General features: G+C 42.4%; 1 pseudogene; it reads right to left on the bottom strand.

The window, feature by feature from the left end:
* Nucleotides 1–1418: 1418 nt before the first annotated feature.
* LOC112839791 (ubiquinol-cytochrome c reductase complex assembly factor 6 pseudogene) lies at nt 1419–17673 on the bottom strand (annotated as a pseudogene).
* Between the last annotated feature and the right edge of the window lie 785 nt (nt 17674–18458).

The following is an 18458-nucleotide window of genomic DNA, read 5'->3' as shown; positions in this document are numbered from 1 at the left end:
ACGGTCATCCGTTTAAGAGAGAGTTTCCAAATGCATAGCTGATGTAGGACTGGAGAGCCTTTTACTACTATCATCATAGCTGGGAGAATATCTTCAAGCTTGGAATCTAACTTCAGAAAATTATAACCTAAGCCATTGTGTTTTCTTCTGTTTAGAGAAAGAATAGATTTATAGGAGATGAGTAGTCTGCTATATAAAGGCTAGATAAAGAGAAATTGGAGAACAAGGATTTGTCATGTTTACCCAGACCATGGGAGAAAGGCAGTATTTAGTTGACATGCATACTTAAGTACTAGGGAGGAATATTTTATATGCATCCAGAACATTCAGTTCCCTTGGTTTAGAATCTGTGCTCAATTGAGCAAACTTTTCATTAGGCTTCCCTGGGTTTTTACAAGAGATCGCTTTCATATTAGACACAATATTGTTGTCACTGTAACACTGTAGACCTCACTAGAAATTTTAAAATGGCATTTTAGGTTATATATCAATCTTTCAGGAGTTAGATTTTTCTAAATCAGGCCCGAGAGCCTGAATGGCCATGACTGCTCTGAAATGGTGAAGTTTCCTGACACGCATAATTGAGAAGCAACATCCACCTAGGTGCCATCTTCCTCTGAGGCCAATGGAATAGTCAGCCCATCTTTCTTTTAGACAGGTGAGTCTCTCTCTTTTTTTTTTCTTTAAGATTTTATTTTTAAGGTAACCTCTACATCCAACATGGGGCTCGAACTCATAACCCCGAGATCAAGAGTCACATGCTCCCCCGACTGAGCCAGCCAGGAGCCCCAGATGAGTCTCCTTTTTTGAAATGTAGTAGGCATATACCAGCAAAAGGGATTGCATGCCAACAACAGTTCATATGAAAAATCCCTGGGGCGCCTGGGTTGATCAGTCAGTTAAGCCCCCGACTCTTGATTTCAGCTAAGTTGTGATCTCAAGGTTGTGGGATCGAGCCCCGTGTTGGGGTCCACGCTTGAGATTCTCTCCCTCTCCCTCTGCCCTTCCTGCTCATGCTCAATCTCTCTCTCTCTCTCTCTCAAATAATTTTTTTTTGTCAATGACACTTTTATTATAGTTAATTTATAATTCCCATTTGTCATGATAGTCAAGCTTATTCAAGAAATAAACCAGAATTTAAGGGCAGGAAACACTGTAAATATTCTTTCTCACATGATATCCAAGACTAAGTATCTATTCAAATACATTCAAAAAGCTAATGATATAAACTTTGGCAGTTTTCAAGAAACAGTGGTCAATCCATAATTAAATCTCAATGCATCAGTTAACACCTGGGCACCTCTTGCAGTTAGCGTTGCATTAGATTTAAAGACAACCAGTTTGACTCAATAAACTTTAAAAATATATATTTAATACTTATAATATTGTTCACGGAGTTCTTGGCTGAGTTAATTATTTTGAGGTTTCTATTGTTGAGAAATTTGAGGTTCATGTTGTCTCTTTTTCAGTCCCAAAAGCTCCGTTTTGAGTTCTCCAGGCTTTGGTGGAATTTCAGGTATTGTCAGGTCCGGCCGGTAGTACCTGTGCACCGCTTGGGCCCCGGCGCACATGGCCAGGAGGCTGGCAGCGAACATTTTCAGGTAGGTGGCCCAGGACACACCTGCAGGCATGGTTGGGGGGCGCAGAATGCACTGGCGTTCGGCAGCGGGTCAGAGGGCGAGCCTCAAATAAATAAATCTTTTAAAAAAAAGAAAATCCCTGTGTGATCTGATGGTATGACCCAGCTAAGAAAAGAAGGTTGAAGGAGAGCTCAGTTCCACAGTTGTCATAGGCATCGGATAATGAGAAATCGTCAATTCACGGGATTCTTTGTTAATCCTTTTGGAAATCTTTCACCTTTATAATTTGAGAGGAATATGACCTAAAATCCTCGTAAGTTCCCGGAATTTCTGATACCACGATAGAATATCATTTGCCCTATACCACGCACACATAATAAAAGTCAAATTGAGATTTGAATATTGGAGTATCAGCTAGGCTCACTCACGAGCTAATGATTATTTATTTATTTATGTTCAGTTAGCCAGCATGTAGTACATCATAAGTTCTTGTTGTAGTGTTCATAAATCAAAATGAACCAAGCGATTTAAATGACTTAAGTGTCATACTAACCTGGTAGCATCAATCCAGACTTTTTTTTTTTTTGCCATAACCAAAGGACAAATTACTATAAGGAGTGGGCCTTTAGAGTCATCATGAATAGTTAAAACTGCAAGTGTTAATGTAGTAACTGTACTTAGCAACTGTACTCAGCCCAGGAAGGCTAATATCTGTGCTCACTCAGGCACTTACCCCTCCATTCACTTATTCATTTATTTAACTTACATTTATTGAATATCTCCTATTTGTCAAGAGTTATAGTACATTTTTGGGTAGTCTCTTATGGGAACTCTGGAGAAGATTTAAAGGGGACATGGAAGCTGTCTGAAGAGGGAGGAGGCTTTTCTGTGTTTTTTCTGGAAGGCACAACTAGGGCGAGTGAGCAGCCGAGAAAGCATCACACTTGGGCACAAATTGCAGAAGAACCTTTTGACTTTGGAATAAGCTGAGCAACAATAGAACCCGCTGCCTTGCAAAACAGTGATCTTCCAGCTGGTCAAGGGAATGGTCAGGGCACAGATAAGAAAGGTGGGGCCCAGAAGGACTGTGTGACCTGAGCAAGAGCCCACGGCCAGCTCGTGCAGGGCCTGGCTTGGCACCTGGAATCCGAGTCAGCCCAGGCCAGCCAACCCTTAGCATGTCAGGATTTAACTGTTGTTCATTCAAACTCAAAGCTCCATGATACGTTGTAATTTATTGTTTTGATGAAACACACACTTCGAAGCTAGCATGTGGGAGTGAGTCCCCGAGCTGGCAAGCAAATAGCCCCAGCTCAAAGAGACTGAAGTTCTAGGCTTGTGGAGTACACAGTAATTCTTGTGATGTATCCCAGTTTTTTTTCATGACAAAAAGTAGTTAATGTTTCTGGTAATGAGCAAAAAAGTGGAAGTTCTTATCCATAATATGAAGTTTCAGATAAATTAGAGTGGCACGTTAAATTCAGTGGTGCGGTGGATCCATAATATGAAATTGTTTCACTGAATGTTCTACAGTTTTGGCAATCTGCCATGGAGGCGAATGGAGAAATATTCAAGAAGAACAAGAATATTTTGTCCTCATTCAACTATATTCCACAGTCTCCCTTGATCTTTTTCTCTAAATGATTTGCGCAACACTCGTTATGAGTAAGGAGAAAGGGTCCCTAATAAAATCTTGCCATTCAGGTAAGAAGCATGGGGAAGGAACTGCATGGTGTGTCACGATGTGTGACTTCCCTGCTGGTCTCCGCAGGCAGTGGGAGAGTCTGGCCCCTTGCGACTTGATGTTCCAAGGTGGTGGGCCACAGTATAGGCACCAAGTCCAAGTCCAAGACATTTCTGTCTTTCTCTTCAAGGAACAGGTCTCCTCCTGTCCGCTCTAGGCCTGAGGGACTGTTTCAGCATCAACAGTTTTTCCCTGGATACCAAAGGCAGTTCAGGCTTAAATAGTGAAGATATGACCAGATTTTCAGTGGATGACTCCAGCCCCCACGTTTCCCTCATATAAAAGTTCTTCAAGTCTCCTCTCTGGACCGGCAGCATCTGCATCACTTGGGAATTTGTTAGAAATGCAAATTCCCAATCCTCCCCACCCTCTGCCTTCCAGATGTAGCGAATCATAAACTCAGGGGATAGGAGGGGGTCTTAGCAGTTAGTGTTTTCACAAGCACTTGTGCTCGGGGTGAGGAATGGGGTAAGATGGGCAGGACCGGTAAGAGTGACTTGGGTTTAATGGTTGGTTTATGTCCCCCCTGGCCTGTCCAGGCTGCTGCTCGCTGAAGAGGAGAGTGCCCATGGAAGCCAACAGTGATCCACACCAGCCCGCTTCGCATCCAGAACAGTAAGTAGAAAATGCTGTTAGAAGCTTGCTGCTTGGCTCCTGGTGGCCTGGCTAAAGTTTAAGTGGCACCCAGACATTTTCATAAGTGGAGAATGGAGATGTCGGTACCTCCACGACAAGTCATGAGCCCGTGATTCAGTTTGCAGAAATGTGCCGAGACCCCCAAACCAGCCGCTTTTTGCATATTTCTACCTGCAAAGCTGTCAACACAGCACTTTCGCCCCTCCAGTTTCACTTGAGAAAGCCGAAGCCCGGCCGTTTATGTGAATCGTATCTTTTATTACCAGAACCTTAGCCAATGCAATGTCCCATAACTAACATTTTCTGGGTGTGTTTGGTGGGGTGTGTGTGTGTGTGTGTGTGTGTGTGTGTGTGTGTGTGTGTGTTGTTCACCTGGTAAATATTTCAATCGTAATCATTTTCCTCCTCCCCGAGTCGCTTGGTTCTTGTTTTTTTTTTTTTACTGTGGGCTGTTTATGTGACACAGCTGTTTTACATTGAAATAAACATGCACCCCACTGGCGCGGGATAAATGTCAGGAGAACAGCAGGAGGCCTGTTTCTTCCTGTTACCTCCTCTCCCTGCTCTAAATGTGTGTGACCCCTAATGACAAGTCCCATTTGGCAGAGTCCACACCTGGAAGCTAATCCGTGGTGTCCATGCCTGGAAGAGCCCAGCGATGAGGGAGGTCTCAAGTGTCAAGCTTGAGTGGACCTTCCGTAGCAGCATGGGACTCCACCCACTCCAGGTTGATGTTAGCGGTGTATTTGTGGAGTCAGGAAACAGCTGAGGGGGGGAGGGGACGGTGCGGAGACTGGGTGGTGAACGGAAAACTAGCAACAACACCGCCTCAATGAGCCGTTTGTGATGTGGGGGAGAAGTCACTCACGCTGCTGGATCTCACCTGCTTAAAAACACGGACTACCTGTCAGTTCTGAGGGGTCCTATTTCCAGGGGGTGCTCTGGTTAGCAGATGGTTAACTGCTTGATGGAGGCTTTTTCTCTTGTTCTTGACGGCAGCTGATTGCAGACCTCAACCCTGAGGTCTCTGCTCTTTTTCCTGTAGTCTGTGGAGGGAAGGGGGAAAAAAATACCAAAATTCAGATATTATGTTCAGAAATTCTACTTTAGGGGTTCTGAATAACATGTTCTGATTGGAAAATTAACTTTAAAAATTTGAGATGTGGTTCCCTCTGGCTAGAGAGGGGCGAGGGGACTCTCCAGCGTAGTGCTGGGGGTCGGGTGAGGAACTGGCCTAGTGCAGCTACATAATGAAAGCCTGTTATGTCAAGTAATTTGGGGTTTATGGATAAAAGTGAGCCTCTTCCTATAAACCTCTGTCTAGTATTAAAGAAAGGGCCATCTTGAATGAATAGACCAATCTGGGTTGGCCTTTACCTGGTTGGCAGAACTCATTCTGGTAGTGTGTGTGTTTTTATACACTGTATAAATAAAGTGTGCTAAATAATGGTCAACAGAACAGTAGGCAGCCTGTTTCATCCCACTATGTCCTTGTCTCATCACAAACCCGTTTAGCCTCCAGATCTTCCTGATAATAACGAGGCTTTGAGGGTAGCTGTGCCACAGAACTCTGGGGGGCTGGGCTGTCCCACTGCTCTCTTTATAGTCATTTTCCTGTACAGCGTTCAGGATCCTGGTGGGAGCTGGGATGGGTGAGACTGTAGCTAAATCATGGGATAGAGACTGACCCGAGCTCTTGGAGGGTCCTGTTCCCCTACAGGCAGCCCTGACATGGACACTGCCCCCTCCCAAACAAAAATTTGGGAGTTGGGCTGGGGAACTGGCAGGGAGTTGGTTGGAGGAAAGATTCATGACAGTATATGGGTTATGAAATGGAAGATATTCCTAAAGAAATGGGGGAGGATCTAGGTCAAATCAGCGTGTTATAGCTTCAAATACTTAACCATGTTAAATCACATTAGAATGAATGACAAGGGAGGGGCCTGAAGGTAACATGGATGGAGCATTTGCTATGTGGTAGGCGTTGTTCATAATACGTTGTGTGCATTGTCTCTCGTAGTTCTTAAAACAATGGATTCTCTCATTTAATCCTCATAATAATCCTCTGAGGTAGACAGTGTATTTTTTTTAAGATTTTATTTATTTGACAGAGAGACAGACAGACAGCACAAGCAGGGAGAGCAGCAGACAGAGGGAGAAGCAGGCTCCCCGCGGAGCTGGGAGCCCGATGTGGGGCTCGATCCCAGGATCCTGGGATCACGACCTGAGCTGAAGGCAGGCGCTTAACCCCTGAGCCACCCAGGCACCCCTGATGTAGACAGTCTTATTGTCTGAAATTTCACAGAATGAATGGAGGTTAAAGAACACACCTGGGCTCAGATGGGTGGTTTAAGTGGAGAACCAGGGACTCTAATTCAGATGCTATAAATCCAGCCTGTACACTGAACCACTATGAAAAATGAGTCTCAGACTTCATTGTGCATACAGATCACCTGGAGATCTTACAAAAAGCAGAAACTAATTCCATTGGGCTGAGGTGGGGCTTGGGATTCTGTATTTCTTTTCTTTTTTTTAGAGATTTTTAAAAAATTTAAGTAATCTCTATACCCAGTGTGGGGCTCATACTCCCAACCCTGAGATCAAGAGTCACACACTACCAAGTGAGCCAGCCAGGAGCTCCTGGGATTCTCTATTTCTAATAGGCTCCCAAGTGATGCTCATGCTAGTGGGCTACTCCAGGCTTTGGGCCACCCTTAGGCAGGAGATAAATGATTTACCTGAGAGCCCAGGGCCTGGACCCTTAACCCAGGAAGGACACAGGGGAAGGGACTTTGGGAATTTGCACTGTGATACTTGCTCCCAGCTGCAGAGAAAACCTTTGCATCTACGACCAACGAGCTACCACCTCCCTATTTTCATGACCCCAGGGGCCAGAATGTGCAGCAGCAAGAACATAAAAGCCATGCTGCTTAGAGCTGTAGATTCACATCCTCCATCCTTATCCTTGGCTCTGCCCTTAGAGTCTAAATCCCATCTTATAGCCGCAAGAAGACATTTTTGTGTGTCTCCTGTTTGTACTAGTGAAATGGAAACAGCCCTGGATCGGAAGGCAGGGGCTTGCGGTCCATCCTGAATTTACATCTTCATTTGGTCAGTGATGGGAAGCTAGAAGCTTAGCCTTTCTTAGGCTTCATTTTCTCTATTGCTAAATGGAGCTAATAAAACTAATGGCCAATCTGTAGTTTAGGAATACTCCAAAGATTAAGGAACTTGCATTTATAAAGCAGTTTGTGCTCCCTTGGAAATAAGTTCTTATTATGGAAATGTATAAATAATAATACAATTATGGCCAAAATCTGTGAATGCCTTCTGTGGCATTCAGCCATTCATTAGGCTTAATGACCAAACCTTTCTCTTTGGTTTTAAAAACCTCTTCTCATTACAGCTTTTCCCTGAAGTAGTCAAAGGAAATGGCCTGCTTGAAATTCACACTCAATTTCACCATCAGTCAAACCCCACTTAAGTACCCAGACACTGCATTTTTTCGAGAGAGAATGCCACATCCAGGCTGGAGCAGTGCATGGCTGGGCTTCTGTACAGAAACAGTCAAACATGGGATGCATTCCATGCAGATGGGCTACAATGGAACCCAGACTCTTTCTTTGTTTCCCTAAGAATCGCCGCTCTTTTGGCCAGTTCCGGGCAGGTTCATATTAGCATCATTGGAACAGCCAAGAGAGAGCTCTCTCGGCGGGCATCCGGAGCCTGGGAAGGACGGCAGGCTGTGTGAACACGTCTGACAGGCACTTTGAATCCCTTATCCGAAGTGCCACTTCTCACTTCCTCTGCAATACACAGAGAAATTGTTCTTGTCTGAGGGCAAGATTGCTTTATTCCAAAAGGGGGAAGTTCACTGGGCATATTGTCTGCCAGGGAATCAGGCAATCACGTTGAGACCATATTTTATCTTGTACACGGGCTGTCGTAACAATCTTTCGATCACTTCATTACCATGTTATGTTTAACTTCCCCGGTCTCCTGACACACCGCGTGGAGTTCTCCTGCCTTTTCCCATTTGATTTTCATTTGTTCCCCTGCTGCTCACGTTACGAAGTGAGGGGTTCACATGGCTGGCGACCAGGCAGGCAGAGGGCTCAGAAATCATTTATACGCAGATGGGGCAGGGCGGCCCAAATCCAAGTGCACCCAGAGACCTAGAGGGTTGATTGGTTTGTTTGTTTCCTGCCAAACAGATTACCTTTGATTTTCATGTAAATGGATGAAACGGTGAGTGGAGTCCACAGCTCTCCCAGTGGCCCTCTGTCTAACTGGTCCTCCTGATGCGGACCATCTCTCGAGGCTGCTCAGTCAGGTCGACTTCTCTTGCCTTTCCTCTCGGTCCCTTCGGCTTCCTCTTCTCCCTCCTCTCTTCTCTTTTTCTTCTTGCAAGTCTTTGCTTTGTATCTGGGAGAGCCATGCGTTTTCCTGCCACTGTACTTAGCATTCTGGTTTCCAAACCGTCCTCCAGTAAATCTCGTTGGAGAGATCTAGCCAAAATGCCTGGTGGCATCCCAGCACGACCACCTCGATTTCCCTCTCCCCTTGACTTTCCAGACAAATCTTTAACGGTCAGAACTGACTGTTCCCTTTCTTGGTAGGTTTGAATCCATCACCGTGCTGGAAATACGAGAATGTACCTGCAGCTGCTGTGGAAGCAAAATCAAACCGTTTTATAAAGGGCAAAGTCTCATGGCACCCTACCTGAGTTCCGGTTCTGCCTCAATTGCCCAGTGCTCTGTTCTCCTGTTCCCGCCCTGCCCTCTCCAGCGAGCCAGACAGTGAATGCCCATGGGGAACTGGTTTCTTCCAAAGTTAGGAAGGGCCATTCTTGCTGGCTGGCCAGAATCTTAGGCTTTCTGGTGATGTTTGCTCAAGGTGCTGGCTACCTACAGCACGGAAACATGGGTTTTACACCCAGCAGCTAGGTTCTTCTTGTTCATGGCTATTTGACTTGGAGTGTAGTATCCCCATCTGTAAAAGAGGAATGATACTCTGGACCACGTGGGATTGTGGGGAGCCCAGAACAAAATGATCGACATAAAATATTTAGTACAGAGTCTGGCATATATTATGGAAATGATGATTTATTAATTATTTCAGCCATCGGATACCTCTAAAGCATGGAAATGAGTTCCGTTTAGGACATAAAATACCCTTGCCCATCCCTCCCCCACGGCAGTCCTTCCTAACTGCACTGAGCTGCATGAACCACTCAGTTCACAAATCAATTCTCCCCTCGCCACCTCCCCAACTTTAGTTTTTATTCCTGGATACTAATTATTTTCCAGCAACCTCAATAGAGCTGGCTCTGACTCTATGCAATCCAACCCCTGGAGGAAAATATCTCTTTTTTTCCTTGACAGATTTTTTTTTTTTTTTTTTTTGGTCATTAAAGACCCATAAGAATCATTGTTATTATATGCACAAAACCCTCTCCAGACTTTTGGGGAGGGCTTTGCCTATGTGGCTTTGAAATGCCACATTTATAACCAGAAAGAGTTGACATCAAGCAAACAAAATAGTTCCCATTTTCTTCATAATAAGAGACTTTGTCTCGCTTATCTACTTCAGTGCGTTTGGCACAATGTTTTCAAGAGAACTTTTCCAGTGCTGAAGCCAGCTGCTAGATAAAGTTTATATTTCTTCCTAATAAAAACACTCAGGACACTGGCCTGCCCCTTAGTATATGTTCTTGCTCTTTGGAGGCCCTGTTTCATTTTCATGCTAAGTGCTTTGGATTTTAGGGAACTGAGTTTTGTTTTGTTTTGATATATTTTTTTTTAGATGGGGGCGGGGTGTGTGTGTGTGCGTGCGTATGCATTTTACTGTCTGCCAACCAGTTGACCCTCTTCCCTGCCTCTCTCCTTTCTTCCGAAAATGAATGATAGCTATATACTTCTCAAACACTCACTAAGATTCAGCATCTATTAAGCTCTACAAAATCCTTCTTACTCATTTAAAATATGGATGCACAGAGCACGGTCTCATGTCACAAGCCCTGTCCTTGCTCTAAATCGGGTGACTCAAGGGTCAATATACTGACCACATGCAAGTCAATTGCTCCATAGTTACCAAGCCCTTGATTTGATTGACTTAACCAGATCAACCATTTGGCTTCAACAATTTAATTGTTTTGCAATTTACTATATTGTTTCTCTATTAGCCATGGCTGTGGAAGCAACCCATTAGAAAAGAAAATTATTGAACAGATTTACCAGGAGAACACTTTAAAACCTCTCTGTCAAAATTAGAGCTACTGTCAGAACAAGTCAAAACTGCTTTGAATGAGATTCCTGGGTTCATCATTTTTTTATTGATTTGACTGCTCAATTTGGTCAAAATACCTATCAGTTGACGAAGTGACCAATTTGGCCAATAATGTATATAGGACACTGAATTTACACAGTCGTTGATCCAAAATGGTCACTATAGCAACTGCATTTATTCATTCACTAACTCATGCATCCAACACAAATTACCGAGCATCCTGTTTTGTTCTAGGTGTTTGGAGATGTCATAAGAAGCAAAACTGTCCCTGCCCTCATGGAATTACATTCAAGTGGAGAAAAAGATGATAAGCAAGAAAGTAAACAATCCACTTAGTAATTTTAACAGAGAGAAGTGCTCTAAAGAAAAGTGAAGCAAGAGGTTGGAGAACAATACAGAGGATGATTTAACATTGAGTGATAAGGGGTAGACAGCCTGGGAGGGTGACATTTGAGCCAGCCACCTTTAAGTATGGTGAGACCACTAGGCTCTCCTCTTCTCTCAGCCTGCCTACCCTCTTCTGGAAGGAAGCCTGGAAATTTCAGTTTTTAATCAACTTCCCTATCATGCAAAAGAAACTGCCTCTTCTAAGCTGGCCTGCCACTGCTGTTTCTCAGAGCTTTCATTTCTGTGGGTTTTTACAAATTGTAGAAAATGGTATAGATGAGTAGATTTTTTGGAAAGCCACAGAAAATATTTTATGATCCCCTCTTTGTTCATTCAAACATGTCTTCTCTACCCCCCCCTTCTTTTTTGGATTTAAGAGCCCCTTTTATTTTCCCACAAAATAATGGCCACTGTAAACAGAATTTAAGCAAGTACTCAGGCAAAAATCCATTTCAGGATGTGGAGATGAGACGGTTGTACCACAAATAAAGTCTCTTCCTTCCAAATCCTGTTTCTCAAATAGCATTTTAGTCAAATCCTCCAAACCTTGCTCCAAAAAAGCAAATGCCTTTGAAATTCTTACAGTTCCAACCATGAAATGTGTCTCTTGAGAGTTTTTGGTTTCATTTCAAAGATTTTTTTCCTCCCTCATTGAAATCATCTAAATAAAGTATCTGATGCAGTTGGGATTTTTTTTCCAGTTTGTTTAGTTGAACTGAAGATGCTAATTGAACTTAGGAGTTTCTCCAAGAGGAGATCATGGTTGCATGAATGCATCATTGTCTGCCCAGGTGGATTCAACACGTCTAAAGAAGCAAGACTCAGTTCCGTGGGTAGAGGGAGGCAGATTTGCGCAAGGCTAAGTTATTCAGAAATAATATTAGCAAAATAACATGTATTAGTCATTTTCATGTGCCACGCATTGTTCTCAAAACTGTGTTTTACAATTCTGTGATTAACCTCATGCTATAGACAAGGAAACTAAGACACAGGAAAGTTTAGTAACCATCCCAAGATTACAAAGTTAGAAAGTGGCAGAACCAGGGATAAAACCTAGTGCAACTGGATCTGAAACCTCTTAACCTCTACCCAATACTGCTCCTCAGTGGTAATCAGTGAGAGTCTTGAGAGGTATGTAATCAGCCAGTATGTAATGGTGTGACTTTGCAGGTTGATTATGTCCTGGCATTCCTCCTGACTGGTTGGTGGTTGGCCCGTTCTGATGGGTTGGTGCCCATACTGCATTAACTGTTAAAAATTTTGATTCTATAGCAGCTTTAATCCATTTCTTTCATTCTCCAGGTAGAGAAGGAGTGAAGGTTTTTTTTTTTTTTTTAATAACGTGTTTATATATTTTAGAGAGAGAGAGAGAGCAGGGGTAGGGGCAAAAAGAGAGGGAGAGAGAAACTTAAGCCGACTCCGTGTTGAGCCTGGAGCCTTACACAGGGCTCGATCTCATGACCCTGAGATCACAACCTGAGCAGAAACCAAGAGTTGGTCACTTAATTGACTGTGCCACCCAGGCACCCCAAGAAACTTTTTTATTGCATGATATCCCACCAAAGCATCTTGAGATATTGTCAAAGTCATTGATTGTTTATGCAGCTGCTCTACCTGGTCTTACAGATCACCCCTCTCTGGTCTTCTGTGTGGCAGCATTCCCCTACACATTTTCTGTCTCTCTGTAGATAGATATAGATACTAGATAATAATATATATCCATCTGTCTATCTATCAAATGTATAATATATTGATGCTCTCCATGGGTCAAACCTCATCCTACTTCTCAAAGAGTACATTCAAATACAACCTCCTGGCCAACTTTCAACTGACCTAGCTTCCTTTACCACTCATACATGAGTGATCTATATCTATTTCCAGGCCCATTTTCTCTCCTAAGATATTGACCCTTATTTCAAGCTGCCTATTGTATTGGCTCAATGGCTTAAGCTCAACATGTCCAAAAATAAAGTTCATTATCTTCCCCGCAAATCAATTCTTTCTACAATATCCTTCCTCCATAAATCTCATCTTGGTTAATGCCAACATTATCTTTTTAAAAAAAAATTATTTATTTTAGAGGGGGGGAGGGGCAGAGGGACAGAATCTTCAAGCAGACTCCCCGCTGAGCATGGAGCCCATCTCAGAGCTTGATCCCAGGACCCATGAGATCATGACCTGAGCCGAAACCAAGAGTCAGACAATCAACTGAGCCACCCAGGTGCCCCAATGCCAACATTATCAACCTGGCATCCCAAACACTGATACTTGGCTCTCTTGCTCACATTCTATCAATTATCAAGTTTTATTAGTTTTACTTCTGAAATCTCTCAAATCTGAGTACTTCTCCCCACTTCAACATTAATGCAGAGCTACTCGTATCTCATATCTCGGCTGGGTTTCTTTTTAAAATGTTGAAGTGTAATAAGCATATAGGAAACTCCTCATATCATTAGTGTACAACTGAACCCACCCATGTGACCAATGGAGAGGTCAAGAAGGACAGTACTACATCACAGCCTTGCTTCCTTCATGGCTGGGGTCTGGAATTCTACCATTGATGTTTAAGGAGCTTAGAGCTCCAACACTTAACAAAATTCAAATATGCAAGGTGGTGTAGCATTTTAAGCCATCATTAGTTTTGTACAGCATGTGTAAATCATTTAAGAACACAGTTTAGTAAACACGGAGAAGGAGAAGATGGGCCACTGGGATGGAGAGATGAAAATTCACCCAAGGGGTGAAGGTTCTGAGAAACACAGTTGGAGATGCTGCTCTTGTGTGCCAAAGGCAAGCTGCCCACTCCACGGCTACTGTGGGAACAAATAGGGTAACAAGACTGTCTTCCCCTCGCATGTTCTGTTCCCTATTTGGATTCAGTTATTTGTTGTAAAACTTGAAGGAGTCAGAAATAATAATAGCAGGAACAATAGGGTGAAACTCATGGGGCCTTAAAATCAGACTGGGTAAAACCAAAGAACTGAAAACCTACTTAGGTGAATTTACTTAATTCAGTTTAGATCTAATTCATTCTCAGCCTCATAAATCATCAAAGTACAATTCTCTGAATTGAACTGTGTTTGAGGTGAGATCCTGAAAGGTATACTTCTTATCCTTAATTAAGTTCACGGGAGAAACCTCTCAGAGCAAGCCTTCTGTGAGTTCATTGTTGCTCTTCTGGAAGGACTCTTTGTCTAACTTGAGGATTGCAGTTTGCACCCTCCACTAGACTTAGGCTTTTGGCCCTTACTGCCACTGTTCCATCCAGTTAGTTAAATAGCTGTTTGTTGAGGAAAATCTCTCTCCAGCTTTCTTTATAGCCATTAGAAGAACATTCAGATTTATTTTTGATGACTAGAAAATAGAATAATATTACCGGTCAAAAATTCTTTAAAAGGGCCTCCCCTAGGCTGGCTTGAATGCAGAGAACAGTTGTTAAAATTGTTGCGTGCCATGGAGTTATGCCATAATTTTTAAACCCAACTGAAAGGTGAGAAGAGGTTTTCAAAGGCAATTCTGTTGCTCCCAATTCTATCAGACACTATTCAGTTGCCCTTGAACATGTCAACAAGCAACTCAATTGCATCCGACTTCTTCAGGAACAATTAGATTGCTCCAGAGTAACTCAGTAACTGACTCTCACTCTCTCAGTCAGAGCTCAGTTGTACAGAAAATGAAGGACGTGTGGTTAAAGAAATACTCAGTGGATGTCAGGTAAGAATTCGTCAGAAGCCCCTTCTGCACCATAGAAGTCATTGAGCTGGAATAGGGAAAGAAAACATGGAAGATGAGGTAATACCTACGTATCACATTTATTCTTGCCTTAAACAGTCTGCACTCACCAGGAGCTGTGCTAGGGGGTAAAGGAGAGGCTAGGTAGAAAGACCATAGCTCAATTCTTTTTGTGGTTATGGTCTCTGACTTTGGAGGTGGGAAATCTACCTTCCATCCTGGATCTGTGCAGCCTGTTGGGGGGAGGGCATTATCCCAAGTGTTAGAGGTGGAACGTATGATCATGGTTTAAAAGCTAATTACTGCATCCCGTTTCTCTGGCCACGATGATTGTTTCAAGAAATGCATGTGACCCAATCTGATCCAATTAGAATGAACCTCAGCCTTTTAAGAGAGCTTTGCAAAGACTCTTGCTTCTTCTGCTATCTAAAAAGACCCTTGCTCTTTTGTCTACATGAGAAGTTTTAGCTGTTATGTGCATTTAACCACCACAGACAGAGCTCGAGCTGTCACAGGTCACCATGCAGTTTGAGCTTTAAGCCAATGGAACAAGAAGCTCAACCAAGGGATGGTGAAAAACAGTTAAAATGAATTATTTGATCCCTAATTGTACCTGAAGCCAGCCCTGTACCCCTTAAACCTTATAGTTCCACACCCAACTTTTTGTTAACAGATGAGATGGAATGCTCAGTGGATCTTGACCAAAAAAAAAAAAAAAAAAATTTGTGTGTCTTCAATCTGAATCAACTCAGGATCAAGAAAATTGAGTCTGGTAGAAAGAGAACAATGGAAATAGAAGAGTATTTTACAGGGGAAGGGGTAGTTGGATTCTTTCTCTGCTCTCTATTATCAGGATGATACTGACTCAACTGGATGAAAAATTTAAAAACTAAACAGTAAAGATTTCCAACTATATGGCCTCAAGTAACCAACACAGTTCCCAGTTTTTTGGTGAACTGATCCTTTATATGGCAGTGACGGCCACTACCTTGTATATGTGTGTGTGTGTGTGTGTGTTTATCTAGATACAGATGTAAATGTCCTTATCATCATCATCATGATGGGCAATCTGTGGGACTGCACTCAACTTTTCATTCTTCTAGTTTGCTTTCCTATTCTTCAGAGGCTGGAAGCTACAACTGTCATTTTGCTAAACTCCCTTACATTTAAGGTTCTTGAAGAGATTTAGGTTTCTTCAATTAGATGCACCCAAATGAGATTTGAAAGGCACAAGTGACGAATTGGACAGATTGGAAAGATTTCTTCTTTTTGCAATATTTTGCTGGTATACACACTCAGGGAGGCACTGGGTTTCTCTGTAGCAAGATTCCAGTGTCCGGTCACTGGCTTTATGGGTGTTGAGAGGTAGATTATGGAGCATCTATTCTTTTTTTTTTTTTTTTGCCATTTCAGATCTAACGGGCATTGGTATAATCTTAGAGCTCCAGTTGCCGCAGCAGTGACAGCTTCCTGATTCCTAGATGAAGTGAGGGTGCTTTTTGGGAAGTCAGAAGTCCATTTGGAGCCTTGTGAGTTCCCACCTTCAAGACAGAAACAGCAACTTGCCCTGATGGCTGGATCTGCAAAGTTGTTCTTGGAGGCCCAGCCTACCCCCACTACTCTAGCCTTTCTTGTGAAGTTGCAAACATCTATGGCCCTCTATTAAATCTGTTTCTACCTTTTTTTTTATGGTATTGGCACAAAAACAGACACATAGATCAATAGAACAGAACAGAGAGCCCAGAAATGGACCCTCAACTCTATGGTCAACTAATCTTCGACAAAGCAGGAAAGAATGTCCAATGGAAAAAAGGCAGTCTCTTCAACAAATGGTGTTGGGAACATTGGACAGCCACATGCAGAAGAATGAAACTGGACCATTTCCTTACACCACACACAAAAATAGACTCAAAATGGTTGACAGACCTAAATGTAAGACAGGAGTCCATCAAAATCCTAAAGGAGAACACAGGCAGCAACCTCTTCGACCTCAGCCGCAGCAACTTCTTCCTAGAAACATCGCCAAAGGGAAGGGAAGCAAGGGCAAAAATGAACTATTGGGACTTCATCAAGATAAAAAGCTTTTGCACAGCAAAAGAGACAATCAACAAAACCAAAATCTGTTTCTACTTAAGATAGCTAGAGTCATTTCTGTTTGCTGCTACTGAACCTCGATTGAGAAAATCACCATGATCAAAAGCATATATGAAGAAAGGGTTCTGTTTTGAGTACTATAAAACACAAAACTCTTTCCCTTCTTTTGAGAAAATCATACTCTAAGACAAAAAACAGATATAAGCAGATTTATGTAGGATGGAAAGTAGAATTAAAATATTGTGTAAGGTCAAGGAAGTACAAAATCAGTGGAGAAGGGGAGAGAATACAGAGAGTGTCTGAGTTTGGTGCCCAGGCTGAGTGGGGTGAGGAGAAATAATTAAAACCAGGAAATCTACAAGGAAAAAAAATGAAGCTGTATTCTTACCTTACAGTATATACAAAAATTCACTTGAAATGGACCAAAGGCCTATGTGTAGGACTAAAATTCTAAAATTCTTAGAAGAAAATGGGGGAAAATTTTTACAACATTGGATTTGGTAAGGATTTCTTAAGTCTGATACCAAAAGCACAGACAACAAAAGTAAAAATAAGTAAGTTGGATTTCATCAAAATTAAGAAGTTTTGTATATCCATGGAAAATATCAAAATGAAGACAACATACAGAATGGGAGGAAAAATTCACGAGTCATATCTGATAAGGGGCAATACCCATGGTATATAAAGAACTACAATTCAGCTACAAGAAGAAAACATGACTTAAAAATAGGCAACTTGAATGGACATCTCTCAGGGGAAGATGTACAAATGACCAATAAGCACATGAAAAGATGCTCAGCATCACTAGTCATTAGTGAATGCAAATCAAAACCACAAGGAGGGGCGCCTGGGTGGCTCAGTCGATTAAGCGTCTGCCTTTGGCTCAGGTCATGATCCTGGGGTCCTGGTATCAAGCCCCTCATTGGGCTCCCTGCTCAGCGGGGAGTCTGCTTCTCCCTCTGCCTCTGTCACTCCCCCTACTCCTGCTCTCTCTCTCTCTCTCTCTCTTTCTCTGTCAAATAAATACATTTAAAAAAAATTAAAAAACCCACAATGAGCTAGCACTTCACACCCATTAGGATGGCTATTATAAAAAACTAACAACAGAAAACAACAAGTACTGACAAGAATATGGAGATACTGGAACCTTTGTGCTTTGCTGGTGGGAATGTGAAATGGAGAAGCCCCTGTGGAAAACAGTATGGTGATGCTGCAAAAAATTCAAAATACAATTATTACATGATGAAGCAATTCCACTTCTAGGCAGACACTCAAAATAAATAAAAGCAGGGATTTGAACTGACATTTGCACAGTCACGCTCCCAGTAGCATTATTGACAAGAGCCAAAAGGTAGAAGCAACTCAAGCGTGGATTAATAAATGAATGGACATGTAAAATGTGGTATGTACATACAATGGGATATTTAGCCTCAAAAAGGAAGGAACTTCTGACGTATGCCACAACATGGATGTACCTTGAAGACATGATACTAAGTGAAATAAGTCAGTCACAGAAGGATAAATATTGTAGGATTCTACTTATATCAGGTACCTAGAGGAGTCCGGTTCTTAGAGGCAGAAAGTAGAATGATGGTAGCCAGGGGCTGAGGATGGAGGGGGATGGGGGATTTGTGTTTAATGGGTACAGAGTTTCAGTTGGAAAAGATGAAAAAGTTCTGGAGATGGATGATGGTGATGGTAAATACAGTGGCAAGGTACTTCATGCCATAGAACTGTACACCTAGAAATGGTAAATTTCATGCGTATTTGACCATATTTTTTTTCAAAAGGAAAAAATTGTAAAGATGGGTTTTCATTAGAAAACAGTGGAAGAGGGACGTGCCAGGGTGGTGTGTAGAGAAAGGAAGATTTAGGCAGAAAAAAATAGCGGGAGGTGTGTTTAGGCGGTAACTTGGGGGATGGGTTTTATTATTTCAGAGTTGCCTTATTTGAGACTCAATTATCTCTAAACTTTCAAAAAAGCAATATATGTGTAT

This window comes from Callorhinus ursinus, unplaced genomic scaffold (genome assembly GCF_003265705.2).
Source record: "Callorhinus ursinus isolate GAN/ISIS: 27379988/994484 unplaced genomic scaffold, GSC_fseal_2.0 scaffold23, whole genome shotgun sequence".
Classification (NCBI taxonomy): domain Eukaryota; kingdom Metazoa; phylum Chordata; class Mammalia; order Carnivora; family Otariidae; genus Callorhinus; species Callorhinus ursinus.
Note: the sequence above shows the minus strand (reverse complement) of the source record. Positions and strands in the feature narration are given on the sequence as shown.